The following is a 21,050-nucleotide window of genomic DNA, read 5'->3' on the forward strand; positions in this document are numbered from 1 at the left end:
TTTATGTTGTCATAAATAAACATGAATAAAATGTCATGATTAAAATTGCTAAAATTATTTTGATCCAGATGAATTCATTTATGTGTAACTTATCAACACAGTTCTGTTTTAACAGTCTTTTGTTCAAATCAAATTTTGCTATAACAGCTTCTACTACTATGAGTTTTCTTTTGGGGGCATTATTTTTATGGAGTTCTATTTTCCAAGGTCAAAATGTGTAGATCTACATTTTGCCACATCCAGTTTTTACCTATTTTCAGTTTTATTTTAACTGCCCAACGGATTCATTGTGCCCCCTGCCCAGATAAAGCCGATTCATCAAGACAGAGGAATTGCAGTAGAGAAAGAGTTTAATTCATACTCAAATCAGTTCAGCTGCCTCTGCCTGAATTAAACTCTTTCTGGAAATTCAGAGACTGGAGAGACTGAAAATTAAGAGACTGGGGTTTTTTAAGGATAATTTGGTGCATAGGAGGCCAGAGAGTGGGGAGTGATGATTGGTCCCATTGCAGATGAAATCATAGGGAGTTGAAGCTGTCTTCTTTGTGCTGAGTCAGTTCCTGGGGGGGGGGGGGGGCCACAATAAATACCAGAAAAAGGACCTTATCCATCTGCGTGGTGGCAGCTGATCCATCAAGTTCAGGGTCTGAAAAATATTCTGAGCACCAATCTTAGCTTTTACAATAGTGATGCTATCCCTGTTGTAAATGGGGAGGTTTGGAATCTGTGGCCTCTACCTGCATAACTCCTAAACCATAATTTCTAAACTTGTGGCTACTTTGTTAGTCCTACAAAGCAAGATGAGGGTTTGTTTTAGGAAAGGGCTGTTATCAGCTTTGTTTCAAAGTTGAAACTATAAACTAAGTTCTTCCCAAAGTTAGTTTGGCCTATGCCCAGGAATGAAGGAGCACAGGTTGGAGGTTAGAAGCAAGATGGAGGCCAGGCGCAGTGGCTCACATCTGTAATCCCAGCACTCTGGGAGCCAAGGCGGGTGGATCACAAGGTCAGGAGATCAAGACCATCCTGGCTAACACGGTGAAACCCCATCTCTACTGAAAATACAAAAAATTATCCGGGCATGGTGGCAGACACCTATAGTCCCAGGTACTCGGGAGGCTGAGGCAAGAGAATGGCATGAACCCGGGAGGCAGAGCTTGCAGTGAGCCGAGATCGCACCACTGCACTCCAGCCTGGGCCACAGAGTGAGACTCCATCTCAAAAAAAAAAAAAAAAAAAAAAAAGAAAAAGAAGCAAGATGGAGTCGGTTAGGTCAAATCTCTTTCACTGTCATAATTTTCTCACTGTTATAATTTTTGCAAAGGTGGTTTCATTATTTTATATTATTTCTAGTTTTTAAAATTATTCGTTATAGTTAGTATTTATTTCTCAACTAATTCATGATAAAATTGTTAAATCTCTCAGTATTGGTCTCTTGCCCAGAATCATCTGTTACAAGGCCAATTTAATTCTTCTGTTTATTTTTTGGACCTTGTATAAACTGTCCAGGACACTTGTGGCCCAAAGAGCAAATATGCGGATAAAAGAGATTGCCTCTAAAAAAATAAAGCTGTTTTCTCTAAAAGAAAGGGGGAAATGCTAGGTTGTGGGAGAAGGCTTTCTTGAGAAGGTAGCATATGATCTGCATCACAAAAGATGAGAAAGAATTCACCAGGTGCCCATAGAGTCAAAGGACATTCCATAGAAAAAGCATGTGTAAAAACACGGAGGCAGGGAGAGGAGGACACATAGTAGCACCAAATAAAAACCGAATGAACAAATACATCATCACTTCTAATATGAGGTTATAGAAAAAAAAGGCAAATGAATGAATGTGTGTGTGGTAAATAGTAACTGGATTGTAGGATGCATGGGAAGGGTGAAGGCAGTTTTCAATGATAGCATGAAAGGCTATGGAGATGAGTGAGGGAGAAGTGGAAGAGGACATTCAGGCTCCCACTTAAATGAGTGGATGTGCCGTGATACTATTAAACAAGACAGAAAACCGAAGGACATGAAGGCTCCGGTCCATTCATTCCTCTGGACTATCTTGCCTTGAAAGATCCGACACATTGGAATCTGTTTTTTTCCAAAGACCCCAGGAAAAATTTTTCACTGCTCCTTTGTTCAGTCATTTTGATGCTTTTAAATCCCTCATTAAAATCAGCAAAGGCCAGGCGTGGTGGCTCAGGCCTGTAATCCCAGCACTTTGGGAGGCCAAGGCAGGCAGATCACTTGAGGTCAGGAGTTCGAGACCAGCCTGGCCAATATGGTGAAATCCTGTCTCTATTAAAAATACAAAAAAAAAAAAAAAAAAAAAGTAGCCAGGTGTGGTGGTGCATACCTATAGTCCCAGCTACTAGGGAGGCTGAGGCAGGAGAATTGCTCGAACCCGGGAAGCCAAGGTTGCAGTAAGCCGAGATTGCGCCATTGCACTCCAGCCTGGGTGTCGCAGCAAGACACTGTCTCAAAAACAAAAACAAAACAACAACATCAAAACAAAATCAGCAAAATATTCCTGTTGTCTAACCGACTAATACTCTTGCTGTATTTACCTCTATTTCCCATTCTGTTTTGAAAGAAATGGAGAACAGATAATTACCATATTTTAATAGGGGTATTTCCCAGGATGTTTTGTCTTAACCTCTCAAATCTCTCTTTTCTGTATTCTGATTCAATCCCCTCCATAACATATAACTCTTTGTTTCAGGGATTATTTGATCAGCCTGTTGGCCAGTGGTATTGTAGCCACTGAATTTTTTAAAAATGCAAAATGTACATGTTTACTTAGTTGTTCTTACACTTTGCTCCATGTCTTCCATTTCTTCTTTAGTTGATTCTTTTCTTATTTTGTGGAAACTTGAAATTTAATGAGGAAATAAGGACAGCAAGTTATGGTAAAAGAGACCATGAATATTTTGCCTGAGGAAAAACACTAAAATGGTTAATCAGTGTCTTCAAATCTCAAAGGGGCTCCTTCTACCGCGCCATAATAAATAATTCTTTACCATGGATTAAGTTCAAAGAGTGAGGAATATAACTATAAGGAAGTGTGAATTATAGTGTGTGTGTGTGTATGTGTATTCCAACCCAAGTGGAATATTAATGGCATAACCTACCTTAGGAGGTTGTGGTGTCTCTGCCCTAGACATCTTGGCGCAGTGGACGAAGTGCTCTAAAAACTTAGAAGAACCTGATATGAGTCTCATCACTTTCATTTACTAGCTACATGACTTTGGGGAAGTTACTTTATCACTTTGAGGCTCAGTTTCCCCATCTGTAAAATGGAGATAGTATATATTTCATATAATTTTATGAGTTAGATGGGATCATATATAGGAATATGCTTTGTAAACTATAAATTACTATTAATAGATAAATAACCTTTATCTGAGTAGACATGCATCTGGAATGGCTTGAGAGATTTCATGTGGGATTATATATGCTTCACTTCCAAAGAGGGTGCCAACATCAGATGTCCTGCCTGGGCTAGCTCATCTTCAAGCTCCGTGAGTCCTCTCTGGCACCTGTTGCAGTGATTCTGCAACAAACATATCATTCCCAGTCAGAGCAACAGAATGAGGTAAGACATGAGTTCCACAAAATTGTCCCATTTTGTGTACATGCCATAATATATGTAACCAGTGCCCAATTTGAGGGATATGAGGACTATTTCTAGGGCAAAGATGAACAGTAGGGTCAGAATTGTTACCTGTTATTTCCTCCTGATGTGAAAAGTTTAGGTAGAAATTCTGGCCTCCCTACAGGCTGAGGCAGAGACGTGAAGAGAGGGGCAGAAATGCACCCTATTCCCATAAATATCATCTTCAAATAATAATTTTGCCTGTTCATTTTCATTCCAAGTGATGTAGTGGAGCCAGGTGGTACCAGCTCTCAAGAGCCAATTGTTAAATTTCAAGAGTTTTGATTGATTGTTAAACATAGCCATTATTAATATTTTAAAACAAAGGTAATAAATACTTAAAATTCATCACTTCCTAATTTTGTCACTATATATTACTATTATCTATACTCTCAAGATTATTTATGTCTATTGTATCCGTACGGTAGGAAAACTGTATAATAGTGACCTAATATCTCTTCCCAGCTCTATGATTAGTGATGTCTCATCGGTAACTTGAAATAAGTCATTGTGGGAGTGTTTATACCATGAAAATTGGCAAATGCTACAAATAAGGTACCTCCACCAAAAGCCATTTGTTAAACACTTAACCAGCACACCACTCATTTAATTCATTCGTCTAAATGCTTTGGCTAGTACTTGCAGGGCGCCCAGGAGCTTAAAGCAGTGTGAAGAGTTAGTTGACAATGCAGCCACTGGAATCAGACCCCTGAGGTTTAAATTTGAGCTTTACCACTTACTGTGTGACCTTGGACAAGTTACTGACCCTTTCTTTGTATCTGTAAAATGAGGATAAAAGAAGAACTCCTACCTCATAGGATTACTGTGAAGCTTAAAAGGATTACTACTAATAACACACATAGAACAAACAATACCTAACACACAGTATGTAATTATTTTGATTTAGATTAGTTACGTCAATTTAGTTTTAATTAGGACATGGAAGCATCTTTCTAGTCCTATTTTACTAAAAAATTTTTAAGAACTGGGTATCAACATCAAATTTTATCAAATGCCTTTTAAACATCTATATAATTCATTAGATGTTTTTCATCTTTGATATATTAATATAGTGAGTTGTATTAGTGGGATTCCCCCTATTAGAAGAAACTTTAATCCCTCAAATGAATTTAACTTGGTCATGATGTACCATTCTTTGAATGCAATGCTGAATTCCATTTGATAATAACTTATTTAGTCTATTTCACCATTATTAATAAATTATCTTAGTTATAATTTTCTTTTGTATACTTTTTCAAGTTTTAGCCTCAATGGTTTCATGACTTTGTGAAAGTAATCAGCGATCTTTATTTTTTCTGTCCTTGCAGTTTCATTAGCCTTGAAAATATCCAACTGCTGGCCGGGCGCGGTGGCTCAAGCCTGTAATCCCAGCACTTTGGGAGGCCAAGACGGGCGAATCACGAGGTCAGAAGATCGAGACCATCCTGGTTAATACGGTGAAACCCCGTCTCTACTGAAAAGTACAAAAAACTAGCCAGGCGAGGTGGCGGGCGCCTGTAGTCCCAGCTACTTGGGAGGCTGAGGCAGGAGAATGGCGTGAACCCGGGAGGCGGAGCTTGCAGTGAGCTGAGATCTGGCCACTGCACTCCGGCCTGGGCGACAGAGCGAGACTCCGTCTCAAAAAATAAAAAAAAATAAAAAAATAAAATAAAAAAAGAAAATATCCAACTGCTACAAGATTTAAAATTTACCTATGGAGCTATCAGGGCCTGGAGCTATTTTGAGGCAAAGCCTTTTGTTAACTTCCTCTATTTGAATGGCTCTCAAACTTGGTTGCACACTGAAATCACCTGGGGAGCTTTTAAAAATACTGATGCTATTGTGAAAGACAGTGTGGTGATTCCTCAAAGAACTAAAGACAGAAATAGCATTGGACCCAGCAATCCCATTACTGGGTGTATACCCAAAGGAATAGAAATCATTCTATCATAAAGACATATGCACATGTATGTTCACTGCAACACTGTTCACAATAGCAAAGACATGGAATCAACATAAATGCCCATCAATGGCAGACTGGATAAAGAAAATATGGTACATATACACCATGGAATACTATGCAGCCATAAAAAAGAATGAGATCATGTCCTTTGCAGGAACTTGGATGGAGCTAGGAGCCACTATCCTTAGAAAACTTACACAGGAACAGAAAAACAAGTATCACATGTTCTCACTTAAAAGTGGGAGCTAAATATGAGAACTCATGGATACATAGAGGGGAACAACACATACTGGGGCCTATTAGAGGGTGGAGAGTGGAGGGTGGGAGGAAGAAGAGGATCAGGAAAAATAACTAATGGGTACTAGGCTTAATACCTGGGTAATGAAATAATCTGTACAAGAAACCCCCATGACGCAAGTTTACCAATGTCACAAACCTGCACAGGTACCCCTGATCTTAAAATAAAAGTTAAAAAAGTAAAAATAAATAAATAAATAAATAAATAAAAAATACTGTTGCCTATGTGATGTGGTAGATACATTAATTAGCTTGATTTAGTCATTTTGCTAACATATCAAAACATCACATTGTTTTTCAGAAATATATAATTATTACTTGTCAATTAGATTTTCTTCAAATATTAATACCTGAGTGTTTCTTTCCTTTTTTTTTTTTAACAGATGGGGTCTTCTTCTGTTGCCCAGGCTGGAGTGCAGTGGTGCAATCATAACTCACTGCAGACTTGAACTCTCAGGGTCAAGTGATCCTCTCCCTTCAGCCTCTTGAGTAGCTGAGTCTGCAGGCATGTGCCACCATGCCTAGCTCCAATGTTATTTTAATTGGTCTGGTATGCATCCTGGGGATGGGGATATTTAAAAGCTCTCCAAGTGACTACAGTGTGAAGCCAAGGTTCAGAACTACTGTATTATATTCATTTCACTCAATATATTTATTTAATTTGTTTCTATCTTTTATTCAATGAATTTTAGTGACTCATATTAACCCAGAAAATTACCTATTTCCTTCTGGCTTTCAAAGTGATTGCCATAGAGTCTCGCAAAGTACTGTTGCATAATTATTTTTATTTTCTCTGTGGCTGTGATTATTTCACCTTTTAAAATTTGTGTATTTTTGCTTTCTTTCTACCACTTCATTTTTAATTATTAGATAGACAGTAATCTGTCCATTTTATTGGCTTTTTTTTTTTTTTTTTTTTTTTGAGACGGAGTTTTGCTCTTGTTGCCCAGGCTGGAATGCAATGGTGTGATCTCAGCTCATCGCAACCTCCGCCTCCCAGGTTCAAGCAATTCTCCTACCTCAGCCTCCTGAGAAGCTGGGATTACAGGCATGTGCCACCACGCCCAGCTAATTTTGTATTTTTAGTAGAGATGGAGTTTCTCCATGCTAGTCAGGCTGGTCTGAAAGTCCTGACCTCAGGTGATCCGCTCACCTTGGCCTCCCAAAATGCTGGGATTACAGGCATGAGCCACAGCGCCCGGCGTTTATTGGCTTTTTCCTAGGATCAATTCTTGAATTCATTTATTGATTCTATTCTATTTCGGGTTTTTTTTTTTTTAATTTTGGGGAAGAGGTGGTATTTGGTTACATGAGTAAGTTCTTTTGTAGTGATTTGTGAGATTTTGATGCACTCATCACCTGAGCAGGATACACCACACTTATTTGTAGTCTTTTATACCTCACCCCCGCCCACTCTTTCCCCTGAGTACCCTAAGTCCATTGTATCATTCTTATGCCTTTGCATCCTCATAGCTTAGCTCCCATTTATGACTCAGGACATGCAATGTGTGGTTTTCCATTCCTGAGTTACTTCACTTAGAATAGTAGTCTCCAGTTCCATCCAGGTTGCTGTGAATGCCATTAATTCATTCCTTTTTTTGACTGAGTAGCATTCCATTTTATATATATATATAAAGTGAGATATATATGTGAGATATATATGTGATATATATTTGAGATATGTATATGTGAGATAGATATTTGATGTATATATATGTGTATATATATACACACACACACATATATATATATATCACAACTTCTTCATCCACTCATTGAATGATGGACCTTTGGGCTGGTTCCATATTCTTGCAATTACGAATTGTGCTGCTATAAACATGTGTGTGCAAGTATCTTTTTTGTATAATGACTTCTTTTCCTCTGGGTAGATACCTAATAGTGGGATTGCTGGATCAAATGGTAGTTCTACTATTAGTTCATTAAGGAATCTCCACGCTGTTTTCCACAGTGGTTGTACTAGTTTACTTCCCCACCAGCAGTGTAGAAGTGTTCCCTTTTCACAGCATCCATGCCAACATCTATTATTTTTTTATTTTTTGATTATGGCTATTCTTGCAGGAGTAAGTATCACATTGTGGTTTTGATTTGCATTTTTCTGATCATTAGTGATGTTGAGCAGTTTTTCATATATTTGTTGGCCATTTGTATATCTTCTTTTAAGCCAACATTTTTATGGGACTCTTTGGTTTTTTCTTGCTAATTTGTTTGAGTTCTTTATAGATTCTGGATATTAGCCCTTTGTCAGATGTATAGATTGCGAAGATTTTCTCTCACTCTGTGAATTTTCTGTTTACTCTGCTGATCCTTCATTTTGCTGTGCAAAAGCTCTTTAGTTTGGTTAAGTCTAAGCTATTCATCTTTGTTTTTGTTGCATTTGGTTTTGGGTTCTTGGTCATGAAGTATTTGCCTAAACCAATCTCTAGAAGTGTTTTTTCCAAAGTTATCTTCTAGAACTTCTAAGTTTCAGGTCTTAGATTTAAGTCCTTGGTTCATCTTGAGTTGATTTTTGTATGAGGTTAGAGATGGAGATCCAGTTTCATTCTCATACATGTGGCTAGCCAATTATCCCAGCATCATTTGTTGAAAAGGGTGTCCTTTCCCCATTTTATGTTTTTGTTTGCTTCGTAGATGATCAGTTGGCTGTATGTATTTGGGTTTATTTCTGGGTTCTCTATTCTGTTCCATTGGTTGATGTGCCTATTTTTATACCAGTACCATACTGTTTTGGTGACTATGGCCTTATAGTATAGTTTGAAATCAGTAATGTGATGCTTACAGATTTGTTCTTTTTGCTTAGGCTTGCTTTGGCTATTCAGGCTCTTATTTGGTTCCATATGAACTTTAGGATTTTTTTTTCTAGTTCTGTGAAGAATGATGGTGGTATTTTGATGGGAATTTCATTGAATTTGTAGATTGCTTTTGGCAGGATGGTCATTTTCACAATATTGATTCTACCCATCCATGAGCACGAGATGTGGTTCCATTTGTTTGTGGTGTCTATGATTTCTTTCAGCAGTGTTTTGTAGTTTTCCTTGTAGAGGTCTTTCACCTCCTTGGTTAGGTATATTCCTAAGTTTTTTTGTTCGTTTGTTTTGCGGCTATTGTAAAAGGATTTGATTCTCAGTTTGTTTGCTGTTGCTGTACAGCAGAGCTACTGATTTGTGTACATTAATTTTGTATCCTAAAACTTTGCTGAATTTATTTATAAGTTCTAGGAGTTTTCTGGATGAGTCTTTTGCGTTTTCTAGGTATATGATCATATCATCAGCAAACAGTGACAGTTTGACTCTTTACCAATTTGGATGACCTTTATTTCCTTCTCTTGTCTGATTGCTCTGGCTAGGACTTCCAATATTATGTTGAATAGAAGTGGTGAGAGTGGGCATCCTTGTCTTGTTCCAGTTCTCAAAGGGAATGCTTTCCACTTTTCCCCATTCAGTATTATGTTGGCTGTGAATTTGTCATAGATGGCTTTTATTACATTGAAGTATGTCCCTGGTATGCCAATTTTGCTGAAGGTTTTAATCATAAAGGGATGCTGGATTTTGTCAAATGCTTTTTCTGCATCTATTGAGATGATCATGTGATTTTTGTTTTTAATTCTGTTTATGTGGCATATCACATTTATTGACTTGTGTATGTTAAACCATCCCTGCAACCCTGGCATGAAACCCACTCGATCATGCTGGATTATCTTTTTCATATGCTGTTGGATTCAGTTAGCTAATATTTTGTTAAGAATTTTTGCATCTATGTTCATCAGGGATATTGGTCTGTAGTTTTCTTTTTTGTCATGTCCTTTCCTGGTTTTAGTACTAGGGTGATAGTGGCTTCGTGGAATTATTTAGGTAGGATTCCCTCTTTCCTCTTTCTTGTGGAATAGTGTCAATTGGATTGTTACCAATTCTTTGAATGTCTGATAGAATTCAGCCATGAATACGTCTGGTCCTGGACTTTTTTTTCCTTGGTAACTTTTGTATTACCATTTCAATCTCGCTGCTTGTAATTGGTCTGTTCAGGGTTTCTAGTTCTTCTTGATTTAAGCTAGAAAGTCAACAAAGAAGCAGTGGATTTAATCTATACACTAGAACAAATGGACTTAACAGATATTTACAGAACATTCTACCCAACAGTCACAGAAAACACATTCTATTCATGAGCACATGGAACTTTCTCCAAGACAGACCATATGATAGGTCACAAAACAAGTCCCAATAAATTTAAGAAAACTGAAATTATATCAAGTACTCTCTCAGAACACAGTGGGAAAAAATTGGAAATCAACTCCAAAGGAACCTTTGAAACCATGCAAATACGTGGAAATTAAATAACCTGCTCCTGAATGATCATTGAGTCAACAATGAAATCAAAATAGAAATTTGAAAATTCTTTGAACTGAATGGTAATAGTGACACAACCTATCAAAACCTCTGGGATACATCAAAGGCTGTGCTAAGAGGAAAGTTCACAGCCTTAAATGCCTACATCAAAAAGTCTGAAAAAGTACAAATACATAATCTAAGGTCACACCTCAAGGAACTAAAGAAACAATAACAAATCAAATCCAAACCCAACAGAAGAAAATAAATAACAAAAATCAGAGCAGAACTAAGTGAAATTGAAACAAAAAAATACAAAAGATAAATGAAACAAATAGCTGTTTCTTTGACAACATAAACAAAATTGATGGACCATTAGCAAACTTAACCAAGAAAAGAGAGAAGATCCAAATAAGCTCAATTAGAAACAAAATGGGAAATATTACAACTGACACCACAAAAATAAAAAAGATTGTTCAAGGCTACTATGAACACCTTTACACACATAAACTAGCAAACCTAGAGGACACAGATAAATTACTGAAAATATACAACCCTTTTTCTGTTTTCTTACTCAACAATTTCTGCTTTGATTTTTACAAATTTTCTGTTTCTGGTCTTCCCTTTGTTAATGTTGTTTATATGCTTCTAATCTCTTCGGCAATTTCATTTTGTTTTGTTTCATTTAAGTTCATTTATCTTTATTATTTTCGTTAAGTAATAGAAGTATTTCAGGCTATTAAGTTTTCCTACAATAAATATCTGTGTACAGTATTCATTAATATATGATACTTTTATCCAATTTTTTTAAGATTGCTTACAATTGTTTTGAGTTCCTGTTTAATGTAAGAGTTATTTTTGAATGACTTTTTAGTTTTTCAATTTTCTAGTAGGTGGGGTTGTTTTCATAATCATGTCAGTTTTATTATTGTCATGGAATCACTTCTGAATTGAACAATCCTTCTAAAACATGTCCTTGGTAAGACTTAATTGAATATGTTTAACACTAGAAACTTACAATAGGAAAAGTAACTGATCTATTGAGTTTTACAAGCAGAAGAAGAACTGGCACCAGATACCCTTCCATCCCAAGCAGACTGATCTCCTGGCTTGAACCTTCTTGGGAAGGGAGTAGTTAGGATTCAATGCATCAGCTAAAAGGATGGATGGTGTCTGTCAGGTACAGAATCCCAGGTGTGCAACCAGGAGTGAGGCTTTTTTCATTGCTTCCTTCCATGCTCCGTCAGAAGCAAGTTCACTCTAAGGTCATTATGGTAGACAAGGGTCAGCAAATTTGTTCTATGAAAGGCCAGATAGTAAGTATTATAGATTTAGTGTGCTGGGTTACTAATATTGCATATGGGACATACTCATAATAAAAAAAAGTTTATATTTATCTCAAACTCAAATTCAACTGGGTGCCTTATATTTTTATTTGATAAATCTGGTCGCCCTACTCATAAGCCATATGGTCTCTGTGGCAACTACTTAGCCCTGCTGTTGTAGTGGGAAACAACCATAGACAATACATGAATCAGTGGGTGTGGCTGTGTTACAGTTAAACTTTATAAAAATTGGCAGTGGGCTATATTTGGCCTGAGGGCCATGGTTTGTCCACCCCTGCGTGGTTTTTTTTTTCAACATTTAATGTGCATCAGAATACCATGGAGGGTTTGTTAAAACACTGATTGCTGAGCCCCATCCCTGGAGTTCATGATTCCCTAGATTTGGGGTGAACCTCAACAGATTGCATCTCTATCAAGCTCCCAGGTGAGGTGGCTCCTGGTGGTCTGTAGGCCACATTTTGAGTATCATTGCATGCCAGGAAATGCCTTATTGCCCTTTTGTTCCTAAAACCCACTTAGAGTAACATAGGCATTTTTATTGTTATTCAAAGACTTCATCAATCTTATGAGACAAAAACTTTTAAATGCTGAAATTGAAATATTCTCATGTCCAGAACTTCCTAGCCAGCAAGGCTTCTCTAACACATATGGAAACTTTGGGCTAATTACAAAAAGTCACTCCCACTCAGGGAAGAATCAGAAAAAAGGCACAACTTTTTTTTCCTTCAACTTTTATTTTAAGTTCAGGGGTACATGTGCAGGATGTGCAGGCTTGTTACATAGGTAAAGGTGTGCCATAGTGGTTTTCTGCACAGATCATCCCATCACCTAGGTATTTAAGCCCAGCATCCATTAGCTATTCTTCCTGATGCTCTCCCTCCTGCCAGCCCCCAGTGGGCCCCAGTGTGTGTTGTTCCCCTCTATGTGTCCATGTGTTCTCATCATTCAGTTCCTAAATATAAGGGAGAACATGCAGTGTTTGGTTTTCTGTTCCTGAATTAGTTTGCTGAGGATAACGGCTTCCAACTCCATCCATGTCCCTACAAAGGACGTGATCTTGCTCCTTTTTATGGCTGCATAGTATTCCATGGTGTATACGTACCACATTTTCTTTATCCAGTTTTTCACTCATGGGCATTTAGGTTGATTCCATATCTTTGCTATTGTGAATAGTGCTGCAATGAACATACACGAAGGCACTGCTTTTTCTGTACTCACATAGCCCCTCACCAGGATACACAGTTTGGTCAGCTGAGTGCAGGCCAGATTTCAGCATCTATTCTTCCCTTCAGGAGCCTCTATGCAGTGCACAGACTGCATGACACTGCTGCCTGACAGAAAAATATTATCTACAATTTACTTAATCAAAACAACACATTCTAAATTTAAAATACTCCATATGAATGTATTTCTTTTCTTGCAGTGAAAAGAAAAACATGAAAGAATATTCTTAAGGAAAATCCCATACACAAGCTGACACCTGCTCTCCTTTCCTCATATCTCAAGGGGAGAAAAGAAACAGAAGTTTAAGAAGTGTTTAAGAAAATTTAAGAAATAAACAGAATTTTAATGTCTAGTTTTAGTGTAGTGAATATAGTCTGAACTGTTTTAGCTTTTTGGAATTCATTTCAGTTTTCTTTATAGTCTAATATGTCAACAGTAGTATTTTGTAAATGTTCCATGACCCTTCACAAGGAGGTATATTCCCTATTTGGAGATGATAGACTTTAAAATATTTCTACTGATAAACATATCCTTTTCTGTTAGTAATGTCCATATGTCATGGATTCTCTATATTCTTACTTATCTTCCTGATATAAGGATGACTTGGGATGTAAGAGAATCCCAATAAGGGAAGGGAGAGAGTTTCCATGTGTCATTTTGTATCCCTGCCACATACCACAATACTTACAACATAACAGGCACCCACCTATTAAATGAATAAACTCTTTTTGGCTGTAGAGTAGGTGGAGTGCAATTGGCCCCAGTGATCCATTCAAATAAAAATGGATTTCTATCTTCTTTCCTTTCTCCCTGCTGGGCTTGTAGTATATTCCCTAAACTGGAGTCAGGTATAATTGGTGCATTTTAATTTAAAAAATCAGTTAATTTTTTCTCCTATATTTCTTCTCTTTGGTTTTGGCCTTATTCATTGAGGTTACACAGACAAAGTAAATTCTGTCTTCTAAATGGAAAACTCGTAAATATCCATGTTTGGCTTTCAGCAAAAGAACTATAGCAAAAATTAGAAAAATTTGTGAACCCCAAAATAACAATGAAACTACACATAATTTTGTGGAATATAGCTAGGGCAGTCATTAGGGCAGAACTTTCTCTTAAAAGAAGTTAAAATTTTAAAAATTAGCAAACAACTTAATCACAGAATAAAATACATTATGCAAGGAAAGTGAAAGGAAGAAAAAATGCACATGATAGATGGATTCAATGAAATTCAAAGATTAAACTAATAAAGGTCAAAGAAATTAATACTTTGACAGTCCTCTGGCATGACTTATGTTTTTAAAAACAGGCTTAAATAAACAATATTAAAAATGAAAGGGGCACAGATGTTGCAGACTGATTTATAAGGGGGGCTTCTGATTCTAATATTTATAGACCAGGTAATTTGGATCAACCATCTCAATAAAAACAACCAAAAGCTCAACACATTTTAAAATATCTACAATAAGGTCATTAAAGAACTAAATATGCAGTGAAGAATTTTAGGGCCAAGATCCAGGAGCATTCACTATGTATTTAGGCACATTAGAAATAGCTGATGTGGCCGGGCATGGTGGCTCACACCTGTAATCCCAGCACTTTGAGAGGCCAAGGCAGGTGGATCACCTCAGGTCAGGAGTTCGAGACCAGCCTGGCCAACATAGTGAAACTTGTCTCTACTAAAAATACAAAAATTAGCTGGGAGTGGTGGCGGGCCCAGCTCCTAGGGAGACTGAGGCAGGAGAATCACTTGAACCCGGGAAGCAGAGGTTGCGGTGAGCCAAGATCATGTCATTGCACTCCTACCTGGGCGACAGAGCAAGACTCTGTCAAAGAAAGAAAGAGAGAAAGAAAGAGAGAAAGCAAAGAAAGAAAAGAAAGATAGAAAAGAAAGGAAAGAAAAGAAAGAGAGAAAAGAAAAAAAGGAAAGAAAAGAAAGAGAAAGAAAGAAAGAAAGAAAGAAAGAAAGAAAGAAAGGAAGGAAGGAAGGAAGGAAGGAAGGAAGGAAGGAAGGAAGGAAGGAAGGAAGGAAGGAAGGAAGGAAGGAAGGAAGGAAGGAGAGAGAGAGAGGGAGAAAGAAAAGAAAGAAAGAAAGAAAGAGAAAGAAAGAAAGAAAGAAAGAGAAAACAGCTGATGTAGCTGATGAAAGAACTGGTAAAGTAAGTGACTCACGCCTGTAATCCAGACATTTTGGGAGGCTGAGATGGGAGGATTGCTTGAGCCCAGGAGTTCAAGACCAGCCTAGGCAACATGGCAAAACCCTGTCTCTACAAAAAATACAAAAAATTATCAGGGCGTGGTGGTGCAAGCCTGTAGTCCCAGCTACTCAGGAGGCTGATGTGGGAGGATAGCTTGAGCTCAGGAAGTCAAGGCTACAGTGAGCCATGATCATGCCACTGTACTCCATCCTGGGCAACAAAGCAAGACCCTGTCTCAAGAAAAAAAAAAAAAAAAGAATTGGTAAAGTGGAAGGTATGTCATAAAGAAGATGAAAGAAAGAATGGGTAGAGCAAAAGCAGTATTTGAAGAGAAAACAGCTTGGAATTTTCCAAAACTGAAAAAGACATCAGTCCACAGATTAAAGAGGCCTTAAATATCTCCAAAATATTTTATTTATAAAAAGAAAGCCATAGCTTGACACATCACTAGAACTTCTGAAAATGAAAGGCAAAGAGAAAAACTTAAGAGGTGCCTGGGGAAAAAAAAAAAAAAGGCAGGTTACCTTCAAAGGAACACAATGAGGTTGACAGTGTTTTTCTCAATGATGCAAGTCAAAATATAAAATGTTCTTGTCACACACCGGGGCCTATCATGGGGAGGGGGGAGGGGGGAGGGATTGCATTGGGAGTTATACCTGATGTAAATGACGAGTTGATGGGTGCAGCACACCAACATGGCACAAGTATACATATGTAACAAACCTGCACGTTATGCACATGTACCCTACAACTTAAAGTATAATAATAATAAAAAAAATGTTCTTGTCTAAAACTCCATTATAGCAGACTAGAGAAGGGTTGTAAGTCACAGTGATATGCTCCTGCTGGCGTGAGCAAACATCCATGCTGTGAACTGCCTGTGGGGGCTGCGTGGCCAGGAATTCTAGGAGCTGAGACCAATCCCCAGATGACAGCTAGTAAGTCATACGACTGCAAAGAAATGATTCTGCCAGCAACCAGTGAGCCTGGAAGAAGACCAATGCCTCAGATGAGAATGGCAACCCCAGCTGACTCCTTGATTTCCACCTAGTGAGACTGAGCAGAAGACTCAGCTAGTTCATATCCAGACTCCCCACCCATGGAAATGGTGAGATAATTTTCACTTGTAATAGTAGAGAAAAATTGTAAGCTAAACTTTAAGATATTGTAAGATAAGATAAAGCAAAAAACCATAAGGTACATTTTACTATAAGCCACTAAATTTGTGGTAATGTTACACTGCAATAGAAAACTAATATATGTTTTAAATAATTTTAAGAAAATACTATGGAAAGTTTCATGCCATTAAATCTGATACTGTAGATAAATGAAACGTTAATAGAAAAATATAATTCTCCAAGTTGAAGAACAGAAAACATAAACACACATATAGGCATGAGATTAAATGAAGAGTTTAAAAATATTTCTATAAATAAAAAGCCAGACATGATTTTAGGGCAGATGCTACCAAACAATTAAGGAAAAAAATGCTAATTTTGAATACAGTAGAAAACAAGGAAGCACCTCAACTTTTTTAGTGATGCAAATATAACTTTGATACTGAAATTTGCCCCACCCCACCAAAAAAATATAATTTCACTCTTGGACATAGTTGCAAATTTCCCAAGCAAAATTTTAGCAAATTGTATATTACAATATATTTAAAAGATAATACCTTATATTATGACCAAAGTAAAGTTTATCCCACTAATTCAAAGTTGATTTTTTATTTTTATTTTTTAATTTAATTTAATTTTTTAGAGACAGGACAAGGTCTCTCTTTGTCACCCAGGCTGGAGTGCAATGGTGCAATCAGCCTCAACCTCCTGGGCTCAAGTGGTCCTCCTGCCTCTGTCTCCTGAGTAGCTAGGACTACAGGCGTGAATCACCATGCCTGGCTAATTTAAAAAAAATTTTTTTAGAGATGGGGTCTCGCTATGTTGCACAGGCTGGTCTCGAATTCCTGTCCTCAAGTGATCCTTCCACTTCACCCTTCCAAAGTGCTGGAATTACAGGCATGAGCCACTGTGTCAGCCTTGAAGTTGATTGATTTAACATTAAAAAATGAATTAATATAAATTACCACAGGAACAGAAAATGAAGAAAAATCACATAATCATCTTAAGAGATGCAGGAAGACCATCTATTTTATTGAAAATTCATGTCTGCTTGTAATTTTTTTAAAAAAAATCTCAGCAGACCAGGAATAGAAAAGAACTTCCACAAGCTATTAAAGTGATTTTAAATCAAAACCGCATAGCAAACATCATCTTTAGTAGTGAAACATTAAAAGCATTATCTATAAGATCATAAACAAGCCTAGGTAACCATTATCCCTACTTTTATTTAAGATTATATTAAGGATAATAGGTGGTACAGTAAAGCAGGAAAAGAAAAAATAATGTAAGAACTAGAAATGAAAAATAAAACTCTATTTACAGATGATACGATTGTCTTCATAAAAACTAAAAGGATGCACAAAAAAATTATTAAAATTAATAGAATTTAACAAAGTTACTGGAAACAAAATCAATATGCAAAAATCTAACTTCATTTCTGTTACCAGCAAACAAAATAGAAAATGTAATTTTAAGATACCATTTTAAATACTATGCAAAGTATATAAAAAATGAAAACTATATGATCGTCTCAATAGATGCAGGAAAGCTTTTGATAAAATCCTGTATCTCTTTATTATTTTTAAAAAACCCTCAATAAACTAGACATCAAAGGAACATATCTCAAAATAACAAGAGCCATCTATGACAAACCGACAGCCAACATTGTACTGATCGGGCAAAAGCTGGAAGCATTCCCCTTGAGAACTGGAACAAGACAAGGATGCCCACTCTCACCACTCTTATTCAACAGAACTGGAAGTGCTAGCCAGAGCAATCAGACAAGAGAAAGCAATAAAGGGCATCCAAATTAAAAAAGAAGTCAAACTATCATTAGTCACAAATGATATGATTCTATACCTAGAAAACCCTAAAGACTCACCAAAAGTCTCCTAGACTGACAAGCAACTTCAGTACAGTTTCAGGATACAAAATCAATGCACAAAACTCAGTAACGCCACTCCACAACATAACATTCTAGCTGAAAGCCAAATCAAGAATGCAATCCCATTTACAATAGCTGCAAAAAAATAAAATACCTAGGAATGTATCTAACCAAGGAGGTGAAACATCTCTACAGGAAGAACTACAAAACACCACTGAAAGAAATCGTGGATGACACAAACAAATGGAAAAACATTCCATCCTCATGGATTGGAAGAATCAATATTATTAAAATGGCCATACTGGTCAAAGCAATCTATAGATTCAATGCTATTCCTATCAAACTACCAATATCATTTTTCATAGAACTAGAAAAAACTATTCTAAAATTCATATGGAGCAACAATAACAAAAAAAAGCCCAAGTAGCCAAAGCAATCCTAAGCAAAAAGAACAAAGCCACGGGCATCATACTACCCAACTTCCAACTATACTACAAGGCTACAGTAATCAAAACAGCATGGTACTGGTACAAAAACAGACACATAGACCAATGGAACAAAATAGAGAACCCAGAAATAAAGTTGCACACCTAAGCCATCTGATCTTTGACAAAGTTGACAAAAATAAGCAATGGGGAAAGGACTACCTATTCAATATATGAAGCTGGGATAACTGGCTAGCCATATGCATAACAATAAAACTGGACCCCTACCTTTTACCATACACAAAAAGTAACTCAAGATAGATTAAAGATTTAAATATAAGACTTCAAACTATAAGAACCCTAGAAGAAAATCTAGGAAACACCATCCTAGACATTGACCTTGGGAAGGAATTTATGACATTCCTCAAAAGCAATTGTAACAAAAACAAAAACTGACAAGTGGGACCTAATTAAACTAAAGAGCTTCTGCATAGCAAAAGAAACTATCAACAGAGTAAACAGACAACCTTCACAATGGGAGAAAATATTCACAAACTATGCATCCAAAAACATCTAATATCCAGAATATATAAGGAACTTAAGCAATCCAATAAACAAAAAAACAAAAACCCTCATTAAAAAGTGGGCAAAATACATGAATAGGCACTTCTTAAAAGAACACATACAAGCAGTCAACAAATATTTTAAAATGTTCCACATCACTAATCATCAGAAAATGCGAATCAAAACAATAATGGGATACTATCTCACACCATCACTATGGCTATTATTAAAAAGTCATAAAGTAACAGTTGCTGTTGAGGTTGTGGAGATACCTCAACAACTGTTGGTGGGAATGCAAATTAGTTCAGCCACTGTGGAAAGCAATTTGGAGATTTTTTAAAGAACTTAAGGGGCGGAGCAAGATGGCCGAATAGGAACAGCTCCAGTCTCCAACTCCCAGCGCCAGCGAGCAACACAGAAGACAGGTGATTTCTGCATTTTCAACTGAGGTACTGGGTTTATCTCACTGGGGAGTGCCTGACAATTGGTGCTGGTCAGCTGCTGCAGCCCGACCAGCAAGAGCCGAAGCAGGGCGAAGCATCGCCTCACCTGGGAAGTGCAAGGGGGAAGGGAATCCCTTTTCCTAGCCAGGGGAACTGAGACACACAACACCTGGAAAATCGGGTAATCCCACCCCAATACTGCGCTCTACCAAGGATCTTAGCAAAGGGGCACACCAGGAGACTATATCCCATACCTGGCCGGGAGGGTCCTACCCCACGGAGCCTCCCTTATTGCTAGCACAGCAGTCTGCAATCTCCAGGCAAGGCAGCAGCAAGGCTGGGGGAGGGGCACCCGCCATTGCTGAGGCTTAAGTAGATAAACAAAGCAGCTGGGAAGCTCGAACTGGGTGGAGCTCACAGCAGCTTAAGGAGTCCTGCCTGTCTCTGTAGACTCCACCTCTGGGGACAGGGCACAGCTAAACAACAACAACAACAACAACAACAAAAAGCAGCTGAAACCTCTGCAGACGCAAATGACTCTGTCTGACAGCTTTGAAGTGAGCAGTGGATCTCCCCAACACGGAGGTTGAGATCTGAGAACGGACAGACTATCTGCTCAAGTGGGTCCCTGACCCCTGAGTAGCCTAACTGGGAGACATCCCCCCCAGGGGCAGACCGACACCCCACACCTCACACGGTGGAGTACACCCCTGAGAGGAAGCTTCCATAGCAAGAATCAGACAGGTACACTCGCTGTTCAGCAATATTCTATCTTCTGCAGCCTCTGCTGCTGATACCCAGGCAAACAGGGTCTGGAGTGCACCTCAGGCAATCTCCAACAGACCTACAGCTGAGGGTCCTGACTGTTAGAAGGAAAACTAACAAACAGGAAGGACACCCACACCAAAACCCCATCAGTACGTCACCATCATCAAAGACCAGAGGCAGATAAAACCACAAAGATGGGGAAAAAGCAGGGCAGAAAAGCTGGAAATTCAAAAAATAAGAGCGCATCTCTCCCTGCAGAGGAACGCAGCTCATCGCCAGCAACGGGTCAAAGCTAGATGGAGAATGACTTTGACAAGATGAGAGAAGAAGGCTCCAGTCCATTAAACTTCTCAGAGCTAAAGGAGGAATTACGTATCCAGCACAAAGAAACTAAAAATCTTGAAAAAAAAAGTGGAAGAATTGATAACTAGAATAATTAATGCAGAGAAGGCCATAAACGAATGGACAGAGATGAAAACCATGACATGAGAAATACGTGACAAATGCACAAGCTTCAGTAACCGACTCGATCAACTGGAAGAAAGAGTATCAGTGATTGAGGATCAAATGAATGAAATGAAGCGAGAAGAGAAACCTAAAGAAAAAAGAAGAAAAAGAAATGAACAAAGCCTGCAAGAAGTATGGGATTATGTAAAAAGACCAAATCTACGTCTGATTGGGGTACCTGAAAGTGAGGGGGAAAATGGAACCAAGGTGGAAAACACTCTTCAGGATATCATCCAGGAGAACTTCCCCAACCTAGTAGGGCAGGCCAACATTCAAATTCAGGAAATACAGACAACGCCACAAAGATACTCCTCAAGAAGAGCAACTCCAAGACA

Source organism: Macaca nemestrina, chromosome 10 (genome assembly GCF_043159975.1).
Source record: "Macaca nemestrina isolate mMacNem1 chromosome 10, mMacNem.hap1, whole genome shotgun sequence".
NCBI classification, from domain to species: Eukaryota; Metazoa; Chordata; class Mammalia; order Primates; family Cercopithecidae; genus Macaca; species Macaca nemestrina.